Source organism: Macrobrachium nipponense, chromosome 20, assembly GCF_015104395.2.
Source record: "Macrobrachium nipponense isolate FS-2020 chromosome 20, ASM1510439v2, whole genome shotgun sequence".
Lineage (NCBI taxonomy): Eukaryota > Metazoa > Arthropoda > Malacostraca > Decapoda > Palaemonidae > Macrobrachium > Macrobrachium nipponense.
Window position 1 is genome coordinate 63,172,026 of NC_061089.1, and position 6,000 is coordinate 63,178,025.

A 6,000-nucleotide genomic window follows, 5' to 3' on the forward strand; every position below is an offset into this window, starting at 1 on the left:
GAAAGGGAGTGAATGCCTTCTTAACAGGGGGAGCTGTGACGTTTATAGATCGTTCGTCTACCCCGCAATTAATTAATTAATTCGATTTGGAAAACGGCAGCCATTTCTTTAGAATATCAGCTGATTTTTAGTCAACGCGGGAAACCCAAAACCCGCCAGCTAGAGATAGGAAGTTCCCCAGTTGGGGGAAAAGAGTCTTTTATCAGCTTTAGGGACGTATCTCAAAACGGAAATAGGATGTAGGCAGATTGGTACTTCTTAGACCTATAGCTTAAGCTCTCTTTCCTGTGACCCCTCTGCTGGCTGTATGCTTGTTTTCCAGGATTTGCCTTGATCGTGGGAGGTTAAGCTGACTTCCAACCCCCAAGCAATCCACCTGAATTCTGTCTCAGTCAACTGCAGTCGGTAGTCCAGGACAGATGTCCACCCGGCCAGCCTCCCAAAATTAGGCCTACCCACGACGTACTGGTGGACACGAACCCCAGACCTGAACAGAGGTCAGGCCGCATTCTTCTACAAGGATACACTGAATATTGCATAAAGGTACGTCTGAAAGTGTAAACTTCAACCCAGCACCTTTTACTACCATACGACTCTTGCTAAATTCATTTTCAATTCTCATTTTTACCCCTTCTACATCAAAAGCCCTTTGTCCTCATCGGGCCACGTGCTCCCCTTTGTGACTTGTTAAAGACCAAGCTTTCGTGCATACCTCAGTGAACCATTCGAGTTTACCTTCCCCAATGTTAGAGAATTAATCAGCCTTAATCAAAGCAAGAAGTCATTTTTCCTTTTATCTTGTTTAATCTGGGATTCTTTTGTTTCCAAATCCATGAGTCACGTGCCGTCTCTCTGCCCGCAAGTGTGCATTACCCCAAGTGTATGAAAACCAGCTACAACAGCTCCAGTGGAGCCATCATTTACCTTTTCTCCAGCCCAGCACGGGCCTTTTTGTAAATAAATAGCTGTAAGTAACGAGCTGAGTTTTCTGGCGACCTTCCCTCTAAAGAAATTAATAATAACTATCAGTTTACGGTAAGTTAAAGCAATTCCCTCTTGAAATCCCTCAATCACTTCCGTTTACGTATCTAGCCTCTCTCAAGGCCGCTATATACGTAAATATATATTTTATATATATATATATATATATATATATATATAGTATATATATTATATATCTATATATATATATATATTTATTTTACATATAAGTCATATCATATTACCGTGATTCATATACATATATCGAGCTACAAATGTCCTTTAATATCTAATTCACTCTCCCTCGGAATTAATATATTTTCATATATGTTTAACCGAAAGAGTAAATTTTTAGGTGTCAGCCGGCAAATCAATTATCGCTTAAAAAAATTCCCCTTCGGTTAAACATTATATGAAAATATATTAATTCCCGAGGTAAAGAGTGAATTTAGACATTCAAAGGACATTTGTAGCTCGATATATATATATATATATATATATATATATATATATATATATATATATATATATATATGTGTGTGTGTGTGTGTGTGTGTGTAGATACATGCATACATATATAGTACATACATACATACATAAACACACACACACACACGCACACACACACACACACACATATATATATATAGATATATATATATATATATATATATCTATATATATATATATATATATATATAATATATTTACGTGAAACTTGTTCTGGTGGGCAGAAACTGGTTTCAACAAAACGCATCCCCCCTTTCTCTCTCTCTCTCTCTCTCTCTCTCTCTCTCTCTCTCTCTCTGTCTTAAAACATAGTCCAGCAGCTTTAGCTTACCCGAAGGAAAAGTGAAGCCACTGGGAACGCGCCGATAAAAGCGAAAGACTTTTCACGGATGCCACTTTTCGAGGAGAAAGAAAAAGAGGGAGAGAGAGAGAGAGAGAGAAAAAAAAATAGAGTTTTCTTTCCTAATTAGCCCTGATGAATCGCCGAGGCTTTCCATCGTTAATGAGAGGGAAAACTCAAGCAAAAACCTCAATGCAGTTTGTGGCTGCGAGTTTTTGGGAGATTTATTTGATGGAATGAGATTTTGGAAACCATCATCTTGGATTGGTTGAATGAAAATATTGAACTTTTGAACAGTTGTACTCTAAGTGTGTTGTGTTTTTTTTTCCTGAATGTTATGTACCAATATACGAAATTGATTTTAGCCGGAAGCAAAATATATTTCTTTTCGTCACCAAGGTGCATATTCTTTCGTATAGTATCATTTACAATATTGATTGAGAAAGATATGTTTATTTTTTAAGGAATGTTTTGGAAATATGTAAATAAAAAGCTGAGTATGAACTGCATAAATTTATCTGTATATAATATTACCGATTACACTTGAGATTCTCTGTCTGTAGGCGATATCCTATTCTTTAGGTGGCAGCAGGAAGTTGAGATATCCTGGTGGCAGTTTCTTATTTTCCTTGAATGACTATTTCTTGACAAAAATAATCCAGAGAAGAGACATCGACGTCCTTCCATTAATTACTGATTCAAGGATAACCCAGCCATGTGTTCCGAAAACTTCTCGAGCACTAGGCGCGTTTTTGTATATTTTGCCCCGATGACTATTAGTTTAACCTTCGCTTTTAGAATATTACAAGTTTATGTTCGGTTTTCTACCCATCGTTTCCTCCTAACAATTTCTAAACAAATGTATATTTTTCTTCACTCCTCTATATTTTTCGCATTTTAACAGTCAAATAAATTGCACGCGCAAACCATCTCAACACTATCATCTTTTAACACAATGGTAATCAAGAAACCAACCCCACTTCCGTATCATCCATAACTGCTTCCAAAAATGCCGTTTTTTGTCCTACCATACAATTATGAAGATGTTTTGGTCCTAGCCTTGCTAAACTTAGTGCGTCATTCACATCTATTCTGACTTGAACTTCATCCCTAAGTTATAGCTACTCCTGAATGTTATACATTCCCAAATATATATTACGATTAATTACTACATCTTCATTGCTACCGTTTGCAGTCACTATGTTACTCCTTCTGACGTTTACTTGCAATTTTACCCTTATGCTACACAGCATTTTGAGGTGGTACTGTCATGGAATGGGAATAGTGTGTCATAGATTGAGAAAAGTTTTTCGGAATGTTTTTGGAGAAGTATAGGAAGACTTCCAAAGTGCTGCATTAACACACTGAAACAGTCAGTAGAGGAGAAGGGTATGCAGAATGCAAAAGGGTATGAATTATGCACATGCAAGAATCTATTCGTGATATATATATATATATATATATATATATATATATATATATATATATATATATATATTATATATATATATATATACACACACACATATATTAGAATAAGATGATACGCAGAATGCAAAAGGGTATGAAATATACACATGCAATAATCTGTTTGTAAATATATATATATATGTGTGTGTGTGTGTGTGTGTGTGTGTGTGTATATATATATATATATATATATATATATATATATATATATATATATATATATATATATACGTACACACAAAACAACATAAGAGAGTCACGATTGAGAAGGTAAGGGCATTTGTTGAGGATGGATGACGAGGAGAGAAAAGGGCTTGGGAGGAACCTGTTAGAGGAAGAAGATCGAGAGGGAGACAGAGAATTAGATGGCGAGATAAAATGAAGGAAACTATGGAGAGAAGAGTTTTGGTGGAGGATGATGCCTATAATTAGAAGGCAGTGGGGAAGGCGCATCAGGCAACCGACCCTTATTGATGTTGGGATAACGGTGGGAAAGAAGAAGATATATACATAGATATATATATATATATATATATATATATATATATATATATATTTATATATATATAAATATGTGTGTGTGTGTGTGTGTGTGTGTGTGTGTGTGTGTGTGTAGGTACCCTTGACCAAGTTGCCAAAGATTTATTACTTTACGTTTGCATCTTTCACATCCTGTGCTGACTGATCTTAGGTCCGTTTCGAGTGACAACGCTCAGTTTCCTCTCATCGCCTGAAAGATTAGTTACTTCAGGATTGCTCCACATACAGAGACAGAGGAGGAGAAAAGTCTCTCCATCGTACTGCATCTCATCTTCAAAACAACCGAGAAGAATAAAAGTACGACTCTAAGTGAATTTCTTGCTTTCCGGTCGAGCAACGAGTAGACTGGTAGGTCAGCAGGTGATACGACAGTTAACAGCTTCTCATTTGATAAGAAAAATGAAAAATTCAGAAAGTGGTAACCGGAGAGGATTATTTATTTATTTAGCTAACTGATAGGAATTTAGTTTTTTACTATAATAACTGTGTGATGCACAACCGTATGACGCGACAGAGCATAATATGCTAATGCTTTCTAAATCCTTTAAGAAAGTAATATAAATTCTATATGAATTAAAAAAAATAATGAAATGTGAGTAAGTTTCTTGATAAGCATACATACACACTCACACACTCACACACACACACACACACACACACACACACATATATATATATATATATATATATATATATATATATATATATATATATATATATATATACGGGTGTGTGTTTTTCGTGTGTGAGCGTGGAGTATACAGAAGGGTTAATAGGTGAAGAGCAGTGTGAATTTAGCTGAAATTAAAAGTGAATCGATCAAGTGTTGATAATAGTTATTTGAGAGTAAAGTGATAAGACTGAAATGATCTGAGGATGTATGACTTAGGTGGTAACTTATTTTATCAGATATTAATTTTTTTATGATGAAATGGAATAGAATGTTATAACATGTAAACAGAGAAGTGGCTGATGTGGAGCAAAAGTATCTGAGCCAATTATAGCCTATATGTCTAAATAGTATGAAGTAAGAAGTCAGAGAGGACATGAAATGTAGGTGCAAATTGATTTCCCATAACATAAGAAGCCATAAATGGAATCTAGAGTAGCTGTTTTTTGCACATGAATTCTGTTGACTGGACATGTAAAAGGGTTTGCAAATTACCCTTTTTTTGTGATAAAAAAAGAAGTTATGAATCAGTTTCCTTTGGTATTCTGACGTATGTATGTTTTATGACGCAAAAAGCTTAAATAACGCATTCTGCAGGAAATGACAATACTCGGAATCATGTGATATCAAGAAAGAAGTCTAATGATGTAATAGTCCTACTTGGTAGCAAAATTAGGCTTGATGTGAAGAGAGAGCAACGATAACATACGAGCCTCAGGGAAATGAACTTAAGGCCTGATATCACCGCACTATGGTCCAGTCGCGCCCCGCTCTTGTTCCAGTCCCAGTCAGGTCCAATAATGTTACATGAATTTCAATGGAAGCATTCACACAGGCAGTCACGGTCTGCTCTCGCTACAGTCCCGCTCAGGTCCAATAATGTTACAGGAATTTCAGTGGAAGCATTCACACAGAAAATCACGGGCTGCTCTCGCTCCAGTCCCGGTCAGGTCCAATAATGTTACATGAACTTCAGTGAAAGCATTCACACAGGAAATCACGGTCCACTCTCGCTCTCGCCATTCCATGACTGTCCTCTTTCCTTGATGATCCACATCAACCGTTTGGCTGTGAAACAGAATAAAAATTTCCAACTTTGCAGATCAATTGATGTCATTTCTATGATTTTGGCTTCCTGACTGTGTAAATGAAGAATTCATCTGATGCGGCAACATGGAGAAAGTCAGCTTCATCCCAATCTTAAAAAATGAACCAGAAGACCATGCACAATCTTCTCTCTGTTGCTGAGTGATTTATGTTGCGCTTGCTGATAACCTGAAATGGCCTGATACCAGATTTTTTCAGCTCACAATATACAGCACTATAACTTCTCTCCTTTCCCCTTTTTGTTTCTAGTTCAAGCGCCAATTTATGTAAAGACTTTCTTGGTCTACCCACTGCCTCAACTATGATGTCTTTCGACTCCTGAGAAAGGACTTCAGCCCTTCCTAGATTCTCACTCTTTTCGTGATGACAGTCATATGGATTT

General features: G+C 36.4%; 1 protein-coding gene across 2 annotated transcripts in view; it reads left to right on the top strand.

The window, feature by feature from the left end:
* Nucleotides 1-6,000, top strand: part of LOC135221132 (uncharacterized) — a 242,378-nt gene that overhangs the window by 229,387 nt on the left and 6,991 nt on the right. The window contains exon 1 of one of the 2 annotated variants that reach the window (XM_064258965.1): nucleotides 4,040-4,189. The exons of the other annotated variant lie outside the window; for it this stretch is intronic. The gene's annotated coding sequence lies outside the window, so the exon portion shown is untranslated. Of the gene's footprint in view, nucleotides 1-4,039; nucleotides 4,190-6,000 lie in introns of those variants that run through there. 2 annotated transcript variants of the gene reach the window in all.